Source organism: Rhinichthys klamathensis, unplaced genomic scaffold (genome assembly GCF_029890125.1).
Source record: "Rhinichthys klamathensis goyatoka isolate OS25496 unplaced genomic scaffold, OSU_Roscu_1.1 h1tg000040l_1, whole genome shotgun sequence".
Classification (NCBI taxonomy): Eukaryota; Metazoa; Chordata; class Actinopteri; order Cypriniformes; family Leuciscidae; genus Rhinichthys; species Rhinichthys klamathensis.
The window spans coordinates 10,664,174-10,689,168 of NW_026606587.1; the positions used below are offsets into that span (position 1 = coordinate 10,664,174).

The following is a 24,995-nucleotide window of genomic DNA, read 5'->3' on the forward strand; positions in this document are numbered from 1 at the left end:
TTTATATTATATCCCTATTTTATATATGTATATTATATACATGTAAGCAATTATATTTTAACAATTAATATAAACTGTTTAAATTTAAATTAAATATAGAAATAAATAAAAACTTTAGAATATATATCTAGTTCAGTCCGCTGATTGGTCCTTTACATGCAATCTGCACGCAATCAAATCACTACCGCATGGCGCAAGCTGATTGGCCTCTGCTGATCCTGCAGCCAATGAGATTGCTTGCTCAACATTCAAATTGCCTGGTTTAGTGTTTGCTGTAGGCTAGTCCAGGGTCTATACCATGATGGTGGTTGAACAATCTACTATTACAAGTTTCAAAATAGCAACCGAGTTTATTAACAGAAGCAAAAAACTCGAGACAGAGTGCATAGCAAACACCAACAACACCGGACAAAGACCGAAAGGAAATAAGGAACTTAAAGGGATAGTTCACCGAAAAATGAAAAAGCTGTCGTCATTTACTCACCCTCGAGTTGTTTCAAACCTGTATTACTTTGCTCTGCTGAACACAAAAGAAGATATTTTTAAGAAATTCAGTAACCAAACAGTTGATGGACCCCGTTGACTTCCATAGTATTTGTCCATCAACTGTTTGGTTACCGACATTGTGTTGCCATTAAGGCAAAATGTTAGGGACTTTTATTTTGATATGATGTAGACCTGGAGTTTGGGGTTAGAGGTTATTTCCTGTACAGAAGTAAGGAAGCTGACAGAATGTGAGCACATGTAATCCATTTGTTGTTAGCACTAGAGGCAATGTCGTAAGTACAAAATTCATTTTTATGTTAATAAGTTAATGTTACAATACTGTTTAAAAAGAAAAGACTACACATAGTTACAATATTTATTTACATGTATATACAGGTATTTTTATTGTAACTAGATTTATGTTAAAACAGTCAAACTTTATTTCTTTGTTACAGTTTTCACTCTGTCATGTAAGATGATGTTGAAGCCACAGTAAACAGCAAGAAATCGCTCACTACGACTTGTCGTCATTTTGCATCAGAGTTAGCTGGTTGTATAGCTACAGTTGCTACACTGCAGTGAGGACAACATAGTGAAAAGACAGAGAAAGGTTAGTGTTGAACATTCGTGGCAAGATGGAAGGAAAACGTGCTAAGTCTTCCGTAGCAAGTGGAAGTTCTCACTCATCTGCGTCATCAAGGAGTGCAGTGATCCGTGCACGGGCTAAAGCAGCAGCTGCTAAAGTACGTGCTGAATATGCAGAAAAAGAGGCTAAAGCTAAAATAGAAAAGGCAGCTAAAGAAGCTGAATCACAGTTGGAGAAGGTGAAAAGAGAGACTGAGCTTGAAACACTCGCCATGTGTCGTGAAGCAGCAGCTGCTGAAGCTGAAGCAGCCGTTTGGGAATCGGCTGACTCAATTGCAAAGTGTATTCTGTTGGATGAAACAGGCTCGTCAGGAGAAGATAAAATGGAGCGGACGAGCGAATACGTCCAAACTCATTTTGGCCCAACTAGCTCCCCAAAGCGAGAAGCTATGAACGCTTGCTCTCAGGCTTTTCAGCCTGCTACAGATGGCACTCTCCTTTTCAGTCCGAACAATCCCTTCTCTTCATACCAGCAGGTTCCTGTTTCTTCACATGAGCCACGACAGGCTAATAACATAGGAAATGGGAATTTATCAGAGGATGGTCTAGACGATGTTTATGTTCCACCGGCAGCCAAACTGTCATATGGTCAGACTTTAGTTGACAGAGAGGATGCTCAAGTCGATTCAAAGAAGTTTCATACTGACTTGAATATTTCTGCTCCATGCTATTACCCCCAGCTAAAAACTGATCAGAGCGTGTCTGCAACTGAACATCTTGCGCAATATTTAGCGCGACGTGACCTGGTGAGTGCAAGCTTGTATGAGTTTGATGATAAACCAGAAAATTATCGTGCTTGGCAGTCTTCATATAAAAATGCGACACAAGGGCTGGGTCTCACTGCTACTGAAGAGCTAGACTTAATGACTCGATGGCTTGGCAAAGAATCCAGCAACCAAGTGAAACGCCTGCGTTCAGTGCACGTAGCAAGTCCAGACACAGCACTCAGAAAAGCCTGGGAACGTCTACAGGAATGTTATGCAGCGCCAGAGGTAGTTGAAAAGGCCCTCTTCACTCGACTTGACAAGTTCCCCAAGGTTTTGGCGAAAGAAAATCTGAAGCTAAGGGAGTTAGCAGATCTGCTGATGGAAGTGCAGTGTGCTAAGGAAGACGGCTACTTTCCAGGTTTGTCCTACCTGGATACTGCACGAGGCATTGAACCTATAGTAGCCAAGCTGCCTTATGGACTTCAGGAAAAATGGATTTCTGCGGGTTCAAAGTATAAAGAAGAAAATGGAGGACGGTTTCCACCATTTGAATTCTTTACAAGATTCATGTGCTATGAGGCAAAGAAAAGGAATGATCCCAGTTTTGCCCTTTTAAATGCTAGCGGATCTGCTGTAAAGGCTGAAAGTCCCCAATTTAAAAGCATCAAGAACCCCATTGCAGTTCATAAGACCAATGTCTCCCCAGCAGAGCCGAGCACTTCCAGTGATCCAAATAAGAGCTGCCCAATATATGCAAAGCCGCATCCACTGAAGAAGTGCAAAGCCTTTAGAGCCAAGGATCTACAAGACAGGAAAGCCTTTCTGAAGGAGAGAGGATTCTGCTTTAAATGTTGTGGCTCAAATAGTCATGTGGCGAAGGACTGCACTGCAGTAGTGAAATGTTCTGAGTGTGACAGCACCAAGCATGTCTCAGCTATGCATCCGGCCCCTCCTCCAAAGATCACTGCTCCTGATACCTCGCCACAGAATGGCGGGGAGGGAGAAGAGGGTAACGACAGCAGGGAAGTCGTCAGCTCAAGCTGCACTGAAGTATGTGGTGCAGGTCAAGTTGGGATGTCATGTTCCAAGATATGCCTAGCAAAGGTGTATCACAAGGGCTGTCCAGATAAAGCCATCAAGGCATATATCGTTTTAGATGACCAAAGCAACCGGTCATTGGCGAGGTCCAGTTTCTTTGACTTTTTCAACATTCAGAGTAAGCCATATCCTTACTTACTGAGAACGTGCTCCGGCACAGAGGAAACATTTGGCAGAAGGGCTGAAGATTTCATGGTCAAAGCACTTGATGGGAAAGTGACAATCCCTCTTCCCCCGCTTATTGAATGTAACGACTTACCTGACAACCGAGCTGAAATTCCCACGCCTAACGCCGCTCTTCATCAACCTCACCTCGTCAAGATAGCAGAACACATTCCCGAGTTGGACCCTACTGCGGAGATCCTCCTGCTACTTGGTAGAGATATAATTAGAGTGCACAAGGTAAGGGAACAAGTAAATGGCCCTCCCAATGCCCCTTTTGCTCAACGTCTTGACCTAGGTTGGGTGATGGTTGGAGAGGTCTGCCTAGGGAATGCGCACAAGCCAAGTGTCAGCATTTACAGGACAACAGTGCTTGATTGTCAACGGCCCTCGCTCCTCCAACCGTGCACAAGTGTTATGCATGTCAGGGAGAAGCTTCATGGCAAAGAGCCCAGGAAGAGTGTCTTAGGGCCCAGCAGGGCTAAAGAAGACAGGCTGGGTAAAAATGTATTCGATCGCACCGAACAGGACAACAAGCTGGCACCATCAATTGAGGATGAGACTTTCTTGAACATAATGGACAAAGAAGTCTACAGAAATGATTAACACAGTTGGGTCGCTCCACTACCGTTCAGACAGCTTAGAGAACGTTTGCCTAATAACCGCAGCCAAGCACTCAAACGTTTTGAATCACTTCGACGCAACTTGAGGAGAAAGCCAGAGATGGAACAGCAATATGTGACATTCATGGGCAAACTGCTGGAAAATGATCATGCTGAGGTGGCACCAGAACTAAGGGAAGATGAAGAGTGTTGGTACTTACCAAGCTTTGCAGTGTTTCACCCACAAAAACCAGGTCAAATCAGGGTGGTGTTTGATTCGAGCGCCCAACACTCCGGAATCTCCTTAAATAATGTGCTTTTGACTGGCCCTGATCTTAACAACTCCCTTATGGGAGTACTCATGCGGTTCCGAAAGGAAAAGGTGGCTGTTATGGCAGACATACAGCAGATGTTTTACTGCTTCCTCGTAGAAGAAAAACATAGGAACTATTTGAGATTCTTATGGTTCAAGAACAATGATATGGCAAGTGAAGTTGTAGACTACAGGATGAAGGTCCATGTGTTTGGGAACAGCCCGTCTCCAGCAGTGGCAATTTATGGCCTTAGAAGAGCTGTCAGAAAGGGTGCGCAAAGATATGGACAAGACACCATCAACTTTGTCGAGCGCCACTTTTATGTTGATGACGGCCTTTGTTCTGTCCCTACTGATGCTGAAGCCATTGACTTGCTGCGTAGGACTCAGGCTTCATTGGCTGAGTCCAACCTCAGGCTCCACAAGTTTGCATCGAATAGTCCGGCTGTCTTGGCAGCCTTTCCAAGTGAGGACTGTGTGGCAGCTGGAAAAGAGGTAGACCTCTGTGGGAAGGAGTCGCACATCCAACGCAGCTTAGGCCTCCTGTGGGAGGTAGCTAGGGACACATTCACCTTCTCTGTGTCAACTGACGCAAAACCGTTTACCCGCCGAGGAGTTCTCTCAATGGTGAACAGTGTTTTTGATCCCTTGGGTTTTTTGGCTCCGGTCGTAATCCAAGGAAGAGCCTTTCTCAGAGAGCTGAATTATGAGGCTTCAGAGTGGGACACTCCATTACCTGAAGATAAACTAGGCAAGTGGGAGGGTTGGCGAAACTCACTTCAAGAGTTGAAGCACTTCCATATATCAAGGATGTACACAGGCATCTCTCTAACCAAGGCCGAACAGATGGAACTCTGTGTGTTCTGTGATGCTTCTACAATGGCCATTGGGGCTGTAGCCTATTTGAAGACCATCCAAGAAGGCATTGTTGACATTGGATTTGTCATGGGGAAGTCTAAACTTGCTCCTCAATCAGAGCCAACCATACCGAGACTTGAGCTGTGTGCTGCGGTTTTGGCTGTGGAAATGGCCGAACTGATTCAGGAAGAACTGGACTTGAAGTTAGATTCCATTAAATTCTACACGGATAGCAGAGTGGTCCTTGGATACATTCATAACCAATCCAGACGGTTTTATGTATATGTCCACAATCGAGTTCAGCGTATTCGCCAGACCACAAATCCTGAACAGTGGCACTACGTACGCACAGACGACAATCCAGCTGATATTGCGTCAAGGTCTGTTCCAGCATCACGTCGCGCACAAACAATGTGGTTCAGCGGACCTACCTTTTTGCGTAAGCCTTCCATTCAACCAGTGCCTATTCAGTCATTCAGCTTAGTCTCACCAGAATTGGATGCTGAGATTCGTCCAGATGTGAAGAGTTATGCCACCCAGCTGCACGAGAAAGGTCTCAGCATAGAGCGTTTTGAGAGGTTCTCCACCTTTGACATACTCCAGCGAGTTGTGGCACTCTTAATTCACATTGCAAGATCTTTCAAGTCCCCTAACATCATGGACAAGTGTAGGGGATGGCATACATGTGAGCTGCCTCGCTCTCCGGATGAGCTTTCCCAGGCCAGAGAAGTCATCATTAGAGCCGTTCAGAGGAAAGCATTTGGAAAGGAATTTGAAGCTCTAGAAAGAGACAAGCCAATTCCTCTAAACAGTTGTCTACGTCGTCTCAACCCTATCTTGCAGAATGACCTCATCTGCATTGGTGGCCGTCTGAAAAACGCAGACGTAGAGATTAAGCAAAAGAACCCTGTAATTCTCCCAAAAGACAACCATGTTTCCTTACTGTTCATCAGACACCATCATACACAAGTAAAACATCAGGGTCGCCATTTAACAGAAGGCGCTGTGAGAGCTGCAGGACTTTGGATCTTGGGAGGTAAAAGACTCATTAACTCAACTCTTCACAAATGCGTGACCTGTCGTAGACTCAGAGGTCGGATGCAGGAGCAACTAATGGCGGATTTACCACCTGAGCGTCTCAAGGCCTGCCCTCCCTTCACATATGTAGGGCTAGATGTCTTCGGACCATGGCACATCACTACCAGACGTACAAGAGGAGTTCAGCCTGAGAGCAAACGGTGGGCCATATTATTCTGTTGTATGAGCTCCAGGGCGGTTCACATTGAGGTGATTGCCTCAATGGACACCTCAAGCTGTGTCAATGCCTTAAGGCGTTTCTTTGCCATAAGAGGATCAGCCAAACAACTGAGGTCAGATTGTGGCACAAATTTCATTGGGGCCTGCAGAGAACTCGGGATGAGCGCAGAACAACCAAACACCACTGTGCAGAGGTACCTAAACCAACAAGGATGCTCTTGGGTGTTTAACCCACCTCATGCTTCGCACATGGGTGGTGCATGGGAACGCCTCATTGGAGTGGCTCGAAGGATCCTGGAGTCAATGCTTCTTGAACATGGCACTCGCCTGACTCATGAAGTCTTGTGCACTCTAATGGCAGAGGTGGCAGCAATTATGAATGCAAGGCCTCTGGTTCCAGTTTCAAATGATCCAGAAGATCCATTCATTCTCACACCATCTATGCTGTTAACTCAGAAAGTCGGCACTCCACCTCCTCCAGGAGACTTTACGGACAGAGACCTCCTAACCAAGCAGTGGAGACAAGTACAAGCCTTGTCCAACATGTTCTGGCACCGTTGGAGACAAGTGTACTTGTCAACCTTACAAGGCCGGAAGAAATGGACCAAATCTCACCAAAATCTGCAAGAAGGAGATGTCGTCCTCCTCAAGGACAACCAAGTTGTCCGCAACAGCTGGCCTATGGCAATAGTCACAAAGGCTATTCCTGGAAAAGACGGGAAAGTCCGTAAGGTGGAATTGAAGACCACAGATCAAGGACATTCAAAAAAGTACCTTAGACCAGTGACAGAACTTGTTTTGCTTCTGAGTAGAGAGTGATGTTCATCTGTTTAGTTAATACATAACTTGTTTGTGTAGTGACCTCCCAGATGTCAGGCGGGGAGTGTGTTGCCATTAAGGCAAAATGTTAGGGACTTTTATTTTGATATGATGTAGACCTGGAGTTTGGGGTTAGAGGTTATTTCCTGTACAGAAGTAAGGAAGCTGACAGAATGTGAGCACATGAAATCCATTTGTTGTTAGCACTAGAGGCAATGTCGTAAGTACAAAATTCATTTTTATGTTAATAAGTTAATGTTACAATACTGTTTAAAAAGAAAAGACTACACATAGTTACAATATTTATTTACATGTATATACAGGTATTTTTATTGTAACTAGATTTATGTTAAAACAGTCAAACTTTATTTCTTTGTTACAGTTTTCACTCTGTCATGTAAGATGATGTTGAAGCCACAGTAAACAGCAAGAAATCGCTCACTACGACTTGTCGTCATTTTGCATCAGAGTTAGCTGGTTGTATAGCTACAGTTGCTACACTGCAGTGAGGACAACATAGACATTCTTCAAAATATCATCTTTTGTGTTCAACAGAGGAAAGAAATTCATACAGGTTTGGAACAACTTGAGGGTGCGTGCCGTAAACGATGACAGAATTTTAATTTTTGGGTGAACTATCCCTTTAAAAACTCAATGATAACGAACCCAATAATAATCAGCTGCGATAATTAAATGAATATCCATGGTAACAGATGACTGGCTGGAAAACTAAAAGCAAACAGACGATAAACAAACTAAAAGTCAATGAAAGTGAAACTAACTGAACATAATCGTGACACAAAAATTCAAAGATTCAAATTGTGTAGTTCCAGTGGGACCTGCCCCCGGTTTAAAGTTTAAAGACTGCAATATGCAAATCTGATTATTGACAGTGACTGTCTGTTTATGTCTGCTTGCGCACTGTTAAATTTCCTTTGAGCTTGAGTAATTGAGGTTGTTTTCTGTTGTGATGAGTAATTAGCTTTTTTTTGCGTGTGGATTAGAAAATTATCAATATGGTGTCACCATATTTTTCTCTGAGAGCTGATCCATAAACTCTCAGGAGTGTGATTATTATAACCATCTCTGCATCTTTGTCTCGGTTCCGTTGGCTCCCATGAAGGCTGTTTGGGGGGCTTCTTGCAATCACTGCCTCCCTGGGAATGATCATTTGGTTTTCTAGCTGTTATAGTGGCACTGTAATTTCCAGTAATTGCCTTCGTTGCATCTTGCTAAGGGCAAATGTATAAATGCTGCTGTGCAAAGCTCTACGGTGTTTTAGAGTGCATTTATATCAGCTCTAATGCCTACTGGGTTAGACTTAAGTACCAGCCTGACGGAGGAGGATTGTATTGCTTAGAGGATGCACCTTCACAACTTAAAAAAACGTAAAGATCTTTACTTTATTAAATAGATCTTAATTTGTCTCAGAGGTAAGGTAAAAACAAACGATACAGTTGTCATTTACTGTAAGAGTGTTGAACTGTAAGGAATATGGAAAGCAGTTTAGTTCATTTGCAATATGCTTCAGTTCTTATTAAAGGAATAGTTCACTTAAAAAGTCAAATTCTGTCATTTATTCAGCCTAAAGTTGTTTCAAACCTATGAATTTCTCTTAGTCAATGGGGTACATCAAATTCATACAGGTTTGAAACAACTTGAAGGTGAGTAAACAAAGACAGAATTTTCATTTTTAAGTAAACTATTCCTTTAAGATCTCTGACATTCCATTGCAAACTTTGTATCTCAGCAAATCTGAGCACAGTTTGAGACATTGTTGAGATATTTTCTGAAACTGGAGAAGCATGTTATTCTGGAAAGCAGAAGTCACTTCCCACAACTTGGTGACAATTACAGTATGAATTTAAAATGACTGTTTTCTATTTTAATATATTTTAGGATGTAATTTATTCCTGTGATCAAAGCTCAATTTTCAGCATCATTACTCCAGTCTTCAGTGTCACCTGATCCTTCAGAAACCATTCTAATATGTGGATTTGATGCTCAAATAACATTAATTATTATTATGAATGTTGAAAACGGCTGTGTACAATTTATTTCCAGGATTCTTTGATGAATAGAAAGTTCAAAAGAACAGCATTTATTTGAAATAATACATTTGACTGGCTGTAATTTGCGAGTGAGTTTATCCATCTTCAGTCTAGCTCGCTAATGAACAATAATTATACGTGTCATCAAAAAAACTAATCAGACAGATAGCAGTTAATAAGGCACTAGCAATATTAGCAAATTGTATTTGTGTAGAGAAATCAGGGCGACAAACTTAGCGGAGCTTCCCAATCTTCAGACACAGACGACACACCCAAATGTCCCACAGCAACAGAAGAATAAAATAAGAAAACACAGGCAGAGGACAATGTCTCTGTAGACACAAACTTCTATTGGATCATGAGTAATGATTGAGTGGGAGTCTATATTTTATTTTAGTGCCCCTTTATATGGCAGTTTTAGGCCTGTCTCAATGGACCTTCTTTTTTACCTTTATTTATATAATGCTTTATACAATACAGATTGTTTCAAAGCATGTTTACAGGGATAAACATGAGTTCAATTCTACTGTAAAACAGCTTTAAAAAAAAACAAAATAAGTGTTGATTCACTTAACTGCGTAAAGACCATTAAATGTTTTTTGATGCATTCGATGTTTTGTATTGATTATCTTGAATTGATCATGTAATTGGCATGATATATTTACCTGACATAATAAATTGTTACATTTGGATTTATTCCGAAATTATTAACTTTAGTAGATTAAGTTGTATCGTTACCGCAAAGCTGCATCCAGGGTTAAGTACATATCTCAGGTTAGATGGAGCATGGGACACATCTGGTGAGATTCTAGATTCCTGACTAACTTTATCTTAATTATCTTTAAGATAATTAAAGATATTATCTTAATCTACTAGCCATTACCTCTGGTTATATTTGTTGTTATATAGGCGACTGTAGGGGGCTACATGTGTACCTTTTCACAATAGCAAGCTTATTGATCAGACTGGCGGGTTTGTGATCGTGTGCCCGCATTAAAGGGCCGGTACGAGGACCCTGTGCTACTCTGGCACCCGAGTGAACGAGGATAATAAGAGTAAAATGTTTAATAGAATAATCAAATGTGCTGCTGAACTATTATATAAATGACCAATAACCAATTGGCATTCCAACCTAAATTCGAGGTCGTGATAAAATGGAGTCAGATAAATGTTTAATTGGAATTAAATTACTTTGTCACGCAGAAAAGACAGTAACACGCAGTAAACCTTCACCCGCTTATCGGAAACTGTCGTTGGATCGATTGGGCGGGCCTTACACAGCTGAAATGAGTTCACTAGATGCAGTAAAACTTAAAGGGCAAATTATCAGTAAATAAAGAAGTATTTTAAGTAGGGCTGTCAAACGATTAATCGCGATTAATCGCATCCAAAATAAAAGTTTGTGTTTACATAATATATGTGTGTGTACTGTGTATAATTATTTTTAATACATAAATACCCTCACATGCATGTGTATTTAAGAAATATTTGCATGTATATACTGTATATAGACTGAATGTAGCCTATATATAATGTATATTTTATAAAAATATAAACATTTTATATATAAATTAACATTTTTCTTAAATATATACATGTGTGCATTTATATACAAAATAATTATACACAGTACACACACATATATTATGTAAACACAAACTTTTATTTTGGATGCGATTAATCGTGATTAATCGTTTGACAGCCCTAATTTTAAGCAATTTCTTCCACAATACTATGCTATGACACATTTACTATAGTGCATGATTTATAAACTAATACATTTTGACGTTTGCATCACATAACCAGCTCCATATTCAAAATAAGCTGAAAGTTAACCAGGTCTGTTCCCTGACACTTTGTTAAATGAGAGAAAAAAAATATTCAGTTTAAAGTCCTATTTTGTATCCTTCCCACATAGTCTTAATCTCATTGCTGTCTAGAGGAAACGTAAGACACGTTGTGTAACCCCTGGAAGTACATAAATATATACTTTAAATATCTTAATTCATCTTTCTTCCCTTCTTTCTGTATCCCTCTTGTTTTTCCACTACCCGTTTTTTAAATATCTCTTCATGTGTATTTAATAATCTTTCATGTCATTGTCTGTCTGCATGTCATTTAATCTTTTGAAAGGTCATCATTGTCTTTATATGAAGGTCGTTTGTTTTAAATTATGAGCTACTTTCAAATGGACACGTGATTTGTTTCAAGAGTTCCAGAGATAATATCCTTCGACCTTTCTCTCTAATCCTTCCTAACTCAGTTAATCTCTATAGAATCTCTTCATTATTCCCATATAAACTCTCAGGGAACATATTATGGTGCTTATAAACAGCAGTATCTTGCACTGATTTCCAGAACTCTCCGCAGCCTCACATGGTCAGGGAGAAGGGAGTCGATAGGAAGACATTAAAGAAGGGAAGTCATTAATTATGAAATCATGACTTTATCAAGGTTGGCCTGTAATTGCTTAAGATGGCCATATCAACATTGCTAATTGCTGTTAGGATTTGACCATTATTAGGGCAAGTATGATAACATTTAATCCCAATGTTCCACGCAATCAAAATTGATCAGAATGTATTCAGATTTATGGAAATGTACGGGCGGTCTCGTAAAGTTTATGTCTTGGTGCACAGATTTCTGGGCATTGCTCAGATTAAGGGGCTGTTTACACGACTAGCGCAGACCGAAGCGCCCGCACCCTCAGATCACTTGGACGTGGCTGTGTTTACAAGAGGTAAAAACGATATAAATACTGTTCGTTTTCTCACACAAACCGCTCGTTTCGTGTCTTAGGCCATCAATGTGTACTTACATTTACGAGTCATTAAATCATGTTTAATTTGGACTTCTCTGTGCATGCTCTTTGAGGTGGTGACCATAGACCTGCATTATATGACTGACAGACAAGAACGGTTTGACCTAAAAATATCAAAATTGAAACTACTGCGGAAACAAAGGCACCTACATCTTGGATGCCCTTGAGGTAAGCTAAAACATACCAAAAATGTATTTCAAAGTGAACTATCCCTTTAATACTTCACAATTTATATCTGTACTGATTTTGTTACATTTTGTTCACCATTAAGTCATAAGGAAAAAAATCTTCATCTTGCATGTATGAAGCTCTCTCTTGGAAATACACTTGACATTTAGCTGCAATGGCAGATGCTGTCAACTAACACTAACACAACTGTCATAACACCAAAGCACAACATGCTAATTCAAAACAATAGAATAAGCAAATTAGCCAAAGTATACTCTGTCAAATCTAAACTCTCCAATTCTGACAAATTAGCCATCAAGTTCATTTACTAAATCAGGTAATTGTCATTGCTGTGTGTTGTGCATCAAAGTGCTCATTGGATTATAACCAGTTACAGAAGACATGAGTCACATTTATGTTATTGTGGGAGGTGCACCACACAGACAGCTATTGCAAAGAAAGGATGCATTTGAAAAAGAATATCACAAATGATAGAAACGAGGATTTCAATATTCCCAGACATCCTCTCCAGATAACAGGCCCTTCTGTTTGATTTCTAAGCCTTTGAATCTTTGGTATGGACGTTCTCTTTTGCTCTCAAAGCACCATAGGCTTCTCAATGAGACACTCTTGAGTTACATAACCGTGCAATTATTAGCACCAACGCCGCATGAAACATCAGAATCATGTCAGCCTCCTCTACACTTCTGAAAATGAACTTTACTAAAGCCGATCAAGCACAGAAACTTGATGACTCGTGAAAAAAAAACCTGAATCCTGACACTCGGTGACTGTCATGGTCAAGATTAAGAGGGACTAACAGATTTAATTTGTTTTCAAAATGGTCTCCGGTTAATCCCAGGCAGACCCAGAGTGAAATTATGGGAAGGTATTGACAAATATATATATATTTTTTTTTTTATCTTTTCCTGGTGTCATATTTGTGCCTGACAGTGTTAAAGGTATTGTAGGTAGGAATTTTATAAAAAAAACTTTTTTCCAAATTTGTTTAAACTTTCTGTATGGATCAATGCATAATTAAAATGTAAGTACTCTGAAAAAGAAAGTATAAAATTCGAGTGTCTGTAGACCTCTCACGACTGTTTTAAAGACAGCTCATTATTTCCATTCACTCCACCCCCTCCCTTCTGAGCTCCTTCCAAAGCCACGCCCCAAAAACACATGAATGCGTGACTCCGACCGCGTTAATACCTTTAACGTTGAGAAGGTCAAATTTGAGGTTGGCATTCAAGCAGAGTTATGACTAGTGTGTGTGTGTGTGTGTGTGTGTGTGTGTGTGTGTGTGTGTGTGTGTGTGTGTAGGGCTGGGCGATAAAACGATAACGATAATTATCGCGATATAATTTTTCTCGATAAAACGATATCAAGAGGTCGATAAATGTTCGATAATGTTTATGCGCCAAAAGCGGAACGAAACTCATTTGAACCGCGCGCGCCTCACGGACTGTTTATCCACTCGGCTCAAAGTCCAAACGGCAGCGCGCGCTCACTAGAGCCATGACTAGAGCAGACGCGTTTACTCTGATCGTCTCGCTCACGAGATCCAGTGAGAAGCGCTTGAGTTCAGCGAAGAACCCAAATGTTTAAAGGCAGATGAAACAGCGCTGAGAAACAGGAGAAACACTGCGCGCAACGATACAGTCAGAATCTGAATACTGAATCCATTTAGCCTACCATAGCCTAGTAATATTAACTGCACCATGAAATGTGGGATATACATATTGAATTGTATAATATGATTAATGTAGACAATGTATTAAATGACTAATGGAATATAATTATAGTATTTAATAATGTATTTAACTGTTAGGCTACTGTTTTTCATTCAAATACCATAGAAACCATTACATTTTGCCATGATAGTGAGGTGCAATAAGTTAGGCTATGCCTGGTTTTATCTGTGGTTATCATGATCTAAATGCATGATACTGGATGACCAATGGTTAATTTCAATAAAACTCAAACAGTCAGAATATTACATTTTACCAAATAAAAATGTGGTCCTTACATTTTTTTTTAAAAACAGATGTTACTGTTTTTTTTAATGAACATAAATTTAACAGAGTAGTATTAGCTTGAGTTAGGATGCAGATTTACTGTCAACTCACTGTCAAATATGCATTTCGAGATAAAACATGTAATTTGAATATTGCGGGCTGCACTTGCAAACTATGCTGAAGAAATATTTTTCTATTCAGATATTAATTTTTGTTAAGGAAAAATGACAAATGTTTGAAAGTTCTACCTCAGATTTGTGAAATGTTCACCTGTTTGGCAAGTGTTTGTCATGATATGTTCTGACAATAAAGAGTTAAAACCACAATTAACGCTCTGGTTTCTACAACTTTCACTTAGGAGCAAAAACCTGCCTTTAAACTTGAAAGAAATAAAGATTTGACATTTATCGTGATAATTATCGATATCGACTGATATAAAAAAAAATATCGTGATAATTTTTTTGGGCCATATCGCCCAGCCCTATGTGTGTGTGTGTTCAAAATCCCTGTAAATAATCCCAAAAGGCCACTGGCTGACCAAACAGACAGAATCTAAATAATAATAAGATAAAAAAAAAAAACTCCTGATGTAGACTGTGGAAAGAGGAAATATCTGTTTATATACACAATTATTATAAAAATTACATTTTTAAACCGGTTTTATTTGATTAAAGAATAAAAATCAACATATAGGCAGGCAGTATTCATGAAATATTTTATATGACTGTAGTTTTGTATAACTAAGCACGTATTCACTCTCTCTCTCTATCGCTCGCTCGCACACACACTCCCTGTGTGCCAAATTACCTAAATGATGCCTTCAGAGGGAGTGTCTTCACTGTTTATAGTCTAATCATTGTCAACAGATTTTGTGAAAAAATAAAAGTAACTCTATAAATGTGTCCTAGATGACAATTCTTTCTGAGCCCCACATTTTTCAGGGCTCCAAAGTTCTTCTAAAAAATGAAGAAACTCCAAGAAACTCCATCAAAAATGCTGCTTTCGAGCTAAATGCATAGACAAATAAACACACATAGCAATCAACTCACTTTGGCTATCTGTTAATGACGAAAACATGCTTGACTGTGCGCAGCGCATTACAATATTGAGTTCTGATGGGTCGATTGCTGTCATTTATAGTTTATTAGAAAATTTTTATGTTTCATTTGCATGACAAGTTTTACATTATAGATACTCAATACTATTAATCTATAATGGGGATGGTGGATTTACAGAGGGGATTCTTTTAGTCTTTTTTTTTTTAAACAAGGGGTGGGGCATCCCCGCATCCCCCCCTCACATCAAGCCCTGTGGATCTCTACAGGTCTCTGAGCCCTACTATCTCCTGATCTAACCAAATCAAGCCTGAAGGCGTCATAAAGATGAGCACACTCAAGCAGAACTGTTTAGCCAGGGGGGCCTTCCCAGTGAATACTATCTTTGTTCATTGTCTTTTTTAATCTTTATTGGAGTTTCTGAAGGGAACATGCATTAGGTTGCAGTGAATCATAATCATATGACATTAACAGTAGTTAAAATCAGGATACGGTATAATTTAAGGTGTTAGGCCTCATGGAGCCGTATTTTCAGAGTTCATACGCAGAAACTCCATAGCTGTTAGACTCAAAGGCTATATTTTCGGAATAGCACACACTATTTTTGCTGTATGCAGAGTGTTTTTTGTAAATTTGTGAAAAATATTTTTAGACCATGTTTCATCACAAAGCATCTCAAGTTCCTCTGGTCACTGTGACATGCCGGAGCTAAAGCCTGTCCCAGAACTGTCTGACTCCGTCACTTCAGACATAAAGCACCCACTGACATTTGCAAGCAAACAAGAAGTTAGTCAGAGTGTTTTGTTTTGCAATCTACACCTGTAATTTATCACATTTAATAAAAGCATCTTCCGGTTCTATATTTTAATTTAGCTCATATTCCCTGTTCTCTTGAACACATGGGATGGAAACCCTGCTTTATATAATTTGTTTTTGCAATTTTCTGATATTTTGAATGATTTAAATTAGCAACTTTGATGGAAACATAGCTACATTATACACTCACCGGCCACTTTATTAGGTACACCTGTCCAACTGCTCGTTAACACTTAATTTCTAAGCAGCCAATCACATGGCGGCAACTCGGTGCATTTAGGCATGTAGACATGGTCAAGACAATCTCCTGCAGTTCAAACCGAGCATCAGTATGGGGAAGAAAGGTGATTTGAGTGACTTTGAACGTGGCATGATTGTTGGTGCCAGAAGGGCTGGTCTGAGTATTTCAGAAACTGCTAATCTACTGGGATTTTCACGCACAACCATCTCTAGGGTTTACAGAGAATGGTCCGAATAAAGAAAAAACATCCAGTGAGCGGCAGTTCTGTGGGCGGAAATGCCTTGTTGATGCCAGAGGTCAGAGGAGAATGGCCAGACTGGTTCGAGCTGATAGAAGGGCAACAGTGACTGAAATAACCACTCGTTACAACCGAGGTATGCAGCAAAGCATTTGTGAAGCCACAACACGCACAACCTTGAGGCGGATGGGCTACAACAGCAGAAGACTCCACCGGGTACCACTCATCTCCACTACAAATAGGAAAAAGAGGCTACAATTTGCAAGAGCTCACCAAAATTGAACAGTTGAAGACTGGAAAAATGTTGCCTGGTCTGATGAGTCTCGATTTCTGTTGAGACATTCAGATGTTAGAGTTAGAATTTGGCGTAAACAGAATGAGAACATGGAACCATCATGCCTTGTTACCACTGTGCAGGCTGGTGGTGGTGGTGTAATGGTGTGGGGGATGTTTTCCTGGCACACTTTAGGCCCCTTAGTGCCAATTGGGCATCGTTTAAATGCCACGGCCTACCTGAGCATTGTTTCTGACCATGTCCATCCCTTTATGGCCACCATGTACCCATCCTCTGATGGCTACTTCCACCATGTCACAAAGCTCTAATCATTTCAAATTGGTTTCTTGAACATGACAATGAGTTCACTATACTAAAATGGCCTCCACAGTCACCAGATCTCAACCCAATAGAGCATCTTTGGGATGTGGTGGAACGGGAGATTCGCATCATGGATGTGCAGCCGACAAAACTGCGGCAACTGTGTGATGCCATCATGTCAATATGGACCAAACTCCCTGAGGAATGCTTCCAGCACCTTGTTGAATCTATGCCACGAAGAATTGAGGCAGTTCTGAAGGCAAAAGGGGATCCAACCCGTTACTAGCATGGGGTACCTAATAAAGTGGCCGGTGAGTGTATAATATGATTTGAAATGTTAATTGTAGCATATTGGGCTCTGCTTCACTAAAAAACCTATAGGGAGTATACTGTTTATACTGTGCAGTATGCAGTAGGCATTATAGTATCCCATTCAAAACATAGCCAAACCCTTAGTAAGTTCTACCCAGAAGCCCACAATTGTTTTAAATCAGTAACATCAATGTAGCCTAATGTATATAATCAGCAGCACTTACTGCAACTGAAAGCCCATTACAACAAATATTTATCCCACACACTGCCTGTAAGAACAGATACTATTTCATCCATAAATACCCAGAGGTACCCCAGCACGTGTTTGTGTGTTTGTCAGTGGACAGTGAGTTCTCCTTGTCTCCACACCACTGAACCGAAACTGTCATTTGGCTGGTTGGAGATCTATTCAGGTTTTTTTTCTACCATGCCCTCCGTCTTTTAAAAAAAAATATGATCTCTAACTAAAAGTGTTGTTTCTTATTATTTAAAATCCTACACTGTAATTTAGCTGTATATTTTGGTTTCAGTGCAGAAAATAGACTTAAAACGTGAATTTCTGTTTGCATTGGTGTTGTTCAGTCAGTGATTTTCCATAAATAACATACATTTCAGTTCACAGAAAGTGTTCATTGGTTCAAATCGAAGTGGAAGCTACATCACCTATAGACATTGCCTAAAGAGGTTGTCCTTCAGACTTTGACACTACCAAGAGGAAGTCTTCTGAGAGAAACCACAGAGAGACTGACAATCACTTTAAAGAAGCAACACTTTTAAAAATAAAGGTTCTTTACTGGCATGCGAAGAACCTTTAACATCCATCGATCCTTTCCATGGCATAAGGTTCTTTAGATAATTAAAATGTCCTAGAAAATAGTTATTTTAAGAACTCTTTAATGAATGTTTTTTTTGTGGAAACTTCAAATGGATCTTCTGTTGAATCAGTTTTGCATTGCATAACTCACTTTTTGGAGCCTTTATTTTTTTTAAAAAGTGCACAGCGTTCAGTAGCAGAGAACAAAATAAAGACGAACCAGTAGTCAGAGAGGATTGCACAATGGACATAATCATGTAAAAACACATCTGGTGTTTGCCAAATAGCACAATAATTACCTATTTAGGAAAGGACTGTGTGGTTAATGAGACAAAGTGGTTTTCAACACAAATTTAAAGCAATGTGTGGTGAAAATCTACATCCGGTTATCATCAACTGTGGACAGTGGTCCAGGCTAAATTAACCCTGATCCCACTAATTGGGGTATCTAATGGGGTGGTGTGTTGCAGTGGTTAATGCTCAGGGCTGGAAACTGGAAGATTTCTGGATCGATGCCCCCAAGAGGTGAGCCATAAGTCAACACCATTGTGCCCTTGAGCAGGGCACTCAAACCCCGGTTATTCCAGGGGGCCTGTCCTTGTAATAAGCTCATGGCATCATTCTGTGGTGACATTACATGAAACAGCCGAAACAACAGCAGCCCTGGTCATGTGGAAATACATTTTATTACAAAAGTGTACATTTAATTTATATATTTAAGAGTTTGGGGTCAGTAAGTAAAAATTAAAATAAATTAATACTTTTAATCAGCAAGGATGCATTCAATTGATCTAAAGTGACAGTAAGGACACTATAATATTATGAAAGACTTCTATTTTTAAATGTTCTTTTGAAATTACTGTTTTGAAAAATATTCCTGAAAAAAATATGTATCATGGTTTCCACAAAAAAATATAAAGCAGGAAAACGTCTCGGTTACTATTGTAACTCCCTGATGGAGGGAATGAGACGTGGTGTCTAATTCTGAAACTGAGGGTCGCACTTGGTAGCCTCAAACACCTCTGATACTTAAAAAAAAAAAAAAAAAAACGATAATTGGTGAGTGGAATTTGCATGCGCCACTCCTCCAGACATACAGGTATAAAAGAAGCTAGCGTGCATCCACTCATTCAGGTTTGTGCTGGAGCCGAGAGTGTGTCCTGGCCATCCAGCGGGTAGTTCAGCGTTGTGGCAGGAGGGACACCACATCTCATTCCCTCCATCAAGGAATGGAGGTTACAATAGTAAACGAGACATTCCCTATCTGTCAGCCACTTTGGTGTTCAATGCTGACATCAGGGGTTCCTATGGAAAACGGCACAACTGTTGAACTGAGTTACGAAGTTCTGGCGATGCATATGTTGGCGAACCACTGTGTGCCGAGTAACGAGTGCACATCATAACCTAACCAGCGCCCTGTAAGCCGTGTAGTCCTTTGTACCATTCGGGGACTGAAGGACAGTACTTACAATGGCAATGGGTTTTAGCCGAACTTCCTTGACCCTTTCTGTTCTTCTTTTTTTTGGGGGGGATCTACAGCTGATGCAGACCATAGCGTTGAGGAAGCGTTCTCCCTCCCAGATGGGGAGGTTAGTATGTGGAGAATACATCACATGGACTTACACCCAGGAAGCACCACACAAAAAAGTCTCCGCAATAGGCCCTACATGAAAGGGGGGAACTACTACGAACGACTGGTGGCAGAGACGGAGCTCTGCCTTGGGGAAGTCACAGGTTTACCATCAGGGAAACCGTATCATGGACAATCCATCATATGGGATTACCATCTGGGTATCACTACATATGGGAACCTAGATCCAGTATACAGGCTGACCGAAAGGGCATGCATTACGAGTACTGGGCCTGGCGTCAAATTCCGAAGCCGAATTTGACTGCCGCAGGGAGCTGACTAGGGTACTTAATGGAGAATAAAGGTGCTGTGTGCAAGTAGAAGACCTGGAGATTGTAAAAACTCGCAGAGGCATTGGGTGTCACCCAGCCCGTCACTCTGTAGATGTCTGTTAGAGAGGCGCCATTGGCTAGCGCCCAGGAGAATGTGCTCGGACTCCAAAGGGGCAGGACGTTTCCCTGTGCCTGATATGCCAAGGCAATAGCATCCACGATCCATGTTTGAAGACATCCTGCCCCTTTGTTGTCCCCCAAAACAGACAAAGAGCTGCTCAGAGTCTCTAAAGCTCTGCGTACGGTCCAAGTAAATATGCAGGGTGCATACTGGACACAGAAACGACACCTAAAGTGGATAGTGGGAACTTTGGGCACGTAGCCTGGTCAGGGTCTCAGGATTACGAGTATGCCAGACCTAACTCAAGACACATTTCGCTGAAAGAGAATGCCTGCAGGTCCCCCACCCTCTTGATGGAAGTTAGCGCAGTCAGGAGCGTCGTCTTCGTCCCATAGCTCGCCTAAGGGGGCTCTAGCCTGATTGATGGTGTCTATCACTGCTGGTGATTTCCCACTCAAGTCTTCCAAGTCCCATCTAGGGGCCAGATGTGGAGGTTCTAGAGGTCTGGGAGCTGGTGCCAAATTGTGCCCCGTACTTGAGAAAGGAGGTCCTTCCTCAGAGGGATCCACCAGCGAGGGGCTGTCATCGGGAGCATAAGCTCTGAGAACCAACACGGCGCAACCTCTTTGTCCTCTCTGACAAAACTTTTGTGCAAACAGGCTCACTGGGGGAAACACATATTTAATCACATAACCAGGACCAGCTGTGTTCCAGTGCGTCCACAGCGAGGGGCCTTGGTCAGGGAATACCACAGAGGGCAATGGGAGGATTCCTGGGATGCGAACATATCTACCTGTGCTTTGCTGAATTGACTCCAGATCAGCTGGACTGCCTGGGGGTAGAGTCTCCACTCTCCTTGGAGTGTCACTTGCTGTGACAGCTTGTCCACTGCATGATTGAGCTCGCATGGTGTGTCAAGTTCAAGGATTTGAACCTGGTCATATCCCAAGTAATGCCGGCATTCGTCATTACGTTGTGCGTCAAGTTCAAGTGTTACTCTTTTGCCGTAAAACGATGCGTATGGCCGTCTACCGGAAGCTAGTTATTTTAGTCGATAAAGTTTTAAATCTGGATATTTTTCTTACACGAACGCATCGCTTCAGTTCAGAAGGCCTTTATTGAACCCCGCGTGGAGCACTTTAATCATGAATAGACGCACTTTGATGAACTTCCAAAGACAGACACCCATTCACTCCATTTATAAAGCCTTGAAAAGCCAGGGCATTTTTTAAATATAACTCCGATTGTATTTGTCTGAAAGAAGAATGTCATATACACCTAGGATGGCTTCAGGGTGAGTAAATCATGGGCTAATTTTCATTTTTGGGTGAATTATCCCTTTAAGAGAGAGAAAAGCTGAATATACTACGAAAAGTTTGATAAAAGTAAAACATGGTGCTAGGTTTAAAGGCTAGTTTTTTTTTTTTTTTGTTAATGTTTTAACAGGCTTGCAATCCAAATGAGCCATGCAGCTACACCACAGTATAATATGTAATGTGACTAACCTTTGTGGATGCGATGTCTCATAAAATTTGAAGCTGCTGTTACGGTGTCTTTAATGGTTTTCCCATTCTTTGCATCTAGCCGATTGACATGTTAATAAACCCAAATGAAAGAACATATGGTATGCTTGCCCCCGTCATGTTTCATTGGACTTTTATTATGACATTTCGGAGTTTACGGGCAAAATACGGACATGCCTAATAAAATTCTATGACAAGGGTCCGAACTACCGTGACACGTAGGGAAATATATGTGACGCAGATATTATAAAACCATTTCTTCACACAAAATTCTTTCTTTAAGACTTGAGTCGTTTTTTAAATATTCACGAGTCTTTTTGCCGAGTACGAGTCAAGTCTGAAGTCTATTAAAATGTGACTCGAGTCCTAACTCGAGTCCTAAGTCTCTAACTTGAGTGCCCATCTCTGTCTCACAGTTACAACATGAACCATCCACAAAAGCTTTATCAGCGTGTGAACGACCCAGACACACGAGGCAGCGCTTGTGGCTGCCGAGGCTTACAGGTATCAACCCCAACCAGAAACACACAGGTGGAAAGATATCTTTAAAAAGACGCTCTTAGTCTGTGTTTTGCTCTTTCAGAGGAAACTGCACTGTTTTTTTGCTGAAGCACTCAGGGGAACTCTCTGCAATTATCTGTGTCAGTGGGAGAGACCGCTGTGATGCAACGTATAGACAGACGAATCAGCTTCCTCGCAGAGGTGAAATGGCAGAGCAATTGCTTTAACACCACTCGGCTCCGAAGAACAAATCTGAATAATTGTGCGCAAGCTCCTTTTAGTGCCGCCTGCAATTCCACTCGGCAATTTTCATTGGCCTTTTCTGAAGTATCAGAGGTGTTTGGTGCTCCCAAGTGCGACCCCTAGTGTCAGAATTCGACACCACATCAGATTGGGAACTATAATATATATATTCTATATTCAGCATTGATAATAAAAAATGTTTCTTGAGCAACAAATCAGCATATGATTTCTGCTGAAAATGTAACTTTGTCATTACAAGAATAACATTTTTACATTACAAATACATTTTAACAAATATTAAAATAAACAAAAACTTGTTATTTAAATTGTAATACATCACATTACTGTTTTTACTGTATTTTTGATCAAATAAATGCAGCCTTTGTGACCATAAGAGATTTTCAAAAACATCTTCCTGACCATAAACTTTAGAACGTTAGTGTATAATATTTTCGTTTTTTTTTTTTTTTTTTTTAAATGTCACACCACAGAACTATTCGAGTCACTATAGCACCTAAAATACATGAATTTTCATACACATTTTAACAGTCTTGATGCTGAAAAGCATTTTCTGTTAATGTCTATTTTACTTATCAGTTACCCACAAATGTATCCCAAAAGTAAACAGCATATTTACATAATTAATGTAAAAATAATTGCTTTTATTTTTCCAAACTGCACATTTATACATTTTTTAAATAGTTGTTAAGAATATTTTGTAACAAAATATCATATTACAGTAATTAATTTGGCGATTAAGTGCTTAAAATAAATTCAATCTATAACAGATCACATTTTAAATGTAGTATATGTATTAGTAAAATTTGATTATTTGAAAGCCTATATTACTTGTATACTCGTATGAACATTCACATGTTGCTTGTATTTCAAAACAAGTCTATTGAATGGAAGACATTCGATTCTAGAAGAGCTAATTACTCTCTTCTGTCTTATGACAAGAGAGATTTGCTTTGCCTATAACCACACTCATAAACATAATTTAGATCAGGATACAAGTAGGGTTTTGTGCTCTGAACAACTGTTGGCTAAATATAAATCCCAAAGTATATTGGGATAGGAGATGGTGACGCACACACGTCAGCAGTCAGGGAGCAGTTTGCCATCATTGTCACAACGTCCAGGCTAGATGCCAAAATGTCCATTCATCTGAAGGAGCATGTCATGTGGAAGTCATTGCACACAAAAATAAATAAATAATTAAATAAATAGATTTGCGAGACAAGCTGCAACAGGAATTGTCTCGGAAATTAACCACAACCTAAATGTTTTGTGATGCCTTTTTATCGACAACTTTCCACACTGAAATAATTTTTCTGTGGATTTTTAAAGGTCCGAACAAGGCCAAAATGATTAGGCTTCACACAGTAGCAATTAATTTAGAATCATTCATGCATGTTATAAATCACTTGCACACACTGTATACATACATTTATACTACTCCATACAATAGCAATGAAGACACTGAAAATTCAGCCTTGGAATAAATGGCATTTTAACATTTTTAAATACATTTTTCTTATTTTAAATTGTAATATTACTGGGGTTTTTTTTTAAGTGTATTTTCAATGCAATAATTCAAGCTCTTAAATTTGGGGTTATTTTTGCTTTGCACATAAAACAAATAAAGCAGACAAATTGCATCAGGGAAACCCTGAAAGGTCGTTGAAGTGTCCAGCCCTCCAATGCATCCCAAAATTGGTCCCAGAGGAACTTTGAGTGGAAAAGCCTCTGATTTCAATGATAAAACATTCTCACATGCAAGCTCTTCTGACACTCCAGGTTTGGCTTACCTTCCAGGGAGAGGCTGGATTTCCTCAGTTGCACTCATGGAGGCCAAAGGTGATCCAGGGCAAAGCAGCAGCGAGAGGGGAGAGGATGTGTCGGTCCTCAGACTGAGGCAGAAAGAGCGCAAGACGAGCTCGGAGAGACTGCGCAGAGCAAGCCAGCGTCTGACACGCATACAGACACACCGATGGAGAAACGTGGGTCCATACTCACTCACACACACACATCCAAACAGGAGTAAGGACAGTTCGGACAGACGATTGCAGAGGTGTGATGTGCATTGGGCTTGACTCACTCATTCAGGCTGCACACACACAGACACTCTCTCTCTCCAATGTTTTTCCCGTATGAAGAGTGGCTCAGTCCAGAACGCTGACAGTCCAAGCATGGAAAGAAAGACACTGAGGCTTGTTGTTTACCTAAACAGCATGGTCTCTCTCACTTTCAATCTTACTCTCTCGCTCACTGTTTTCCCTCCCCCTCTGTATCTTTTCATCCTAGATATATCATACATGTCTCTCCACCGGGTCCACCCCTTTTTTCTACCGTTCTGCTTTTATATGTCTTTCCTTTGCCTCCTGTCTCTCTGATTCGCTCGCTTTCTACTGGGTTTAGAGACACTTTCCCTGAACTTAGCACAAATCTTTTTTGACAATCTTTGCTGCCACATTATGTTTAACATGAGTATGGGATATATACATATGAACATATTCCATATATAAACATGTTGTTGATGTATAAATTAAATCCTTATACAAATTCTTTGGTGCCAAGAGCAGTTAAATTATTAAATAGACAATTGCCAAAACTATTTGGATTGTTG

General features: G+C 40.4%; 1 protein-coding gene across 2 annotated transcripts in view; it reads right to left on the reverse strand.

Annotated features, from left to right (window-relative positions):
- The window catches only part of opn7d (opsin 7, group member d), a 100,100-nt gene extending 75,371 nt beyond the window's left edge, over positions 1 to 24,729 (reverse strand). Inside the window, exons 1-2 of one of the 2 annotated variants that reach the window (XM_056246834.1) lie at positions 24,468 to 24,729; positions 24,178 to 24,336 (exon numbers count right to left, since the gene is read on the reverse strand). The gene's annotated coding sequence lies outside the window, so the exon portion shown is untranslated. Of the gene's footprint in view, positions 1 to 24,177; positions 24,376 to 24,467 lie in introns of those variants that run through there. The other variant, XM_056246835.1, reaches the window with a different exon arrangement.
- Between the last annotated feature and the right edge of the window lie 266 nt (positions 24,730 to 24,995).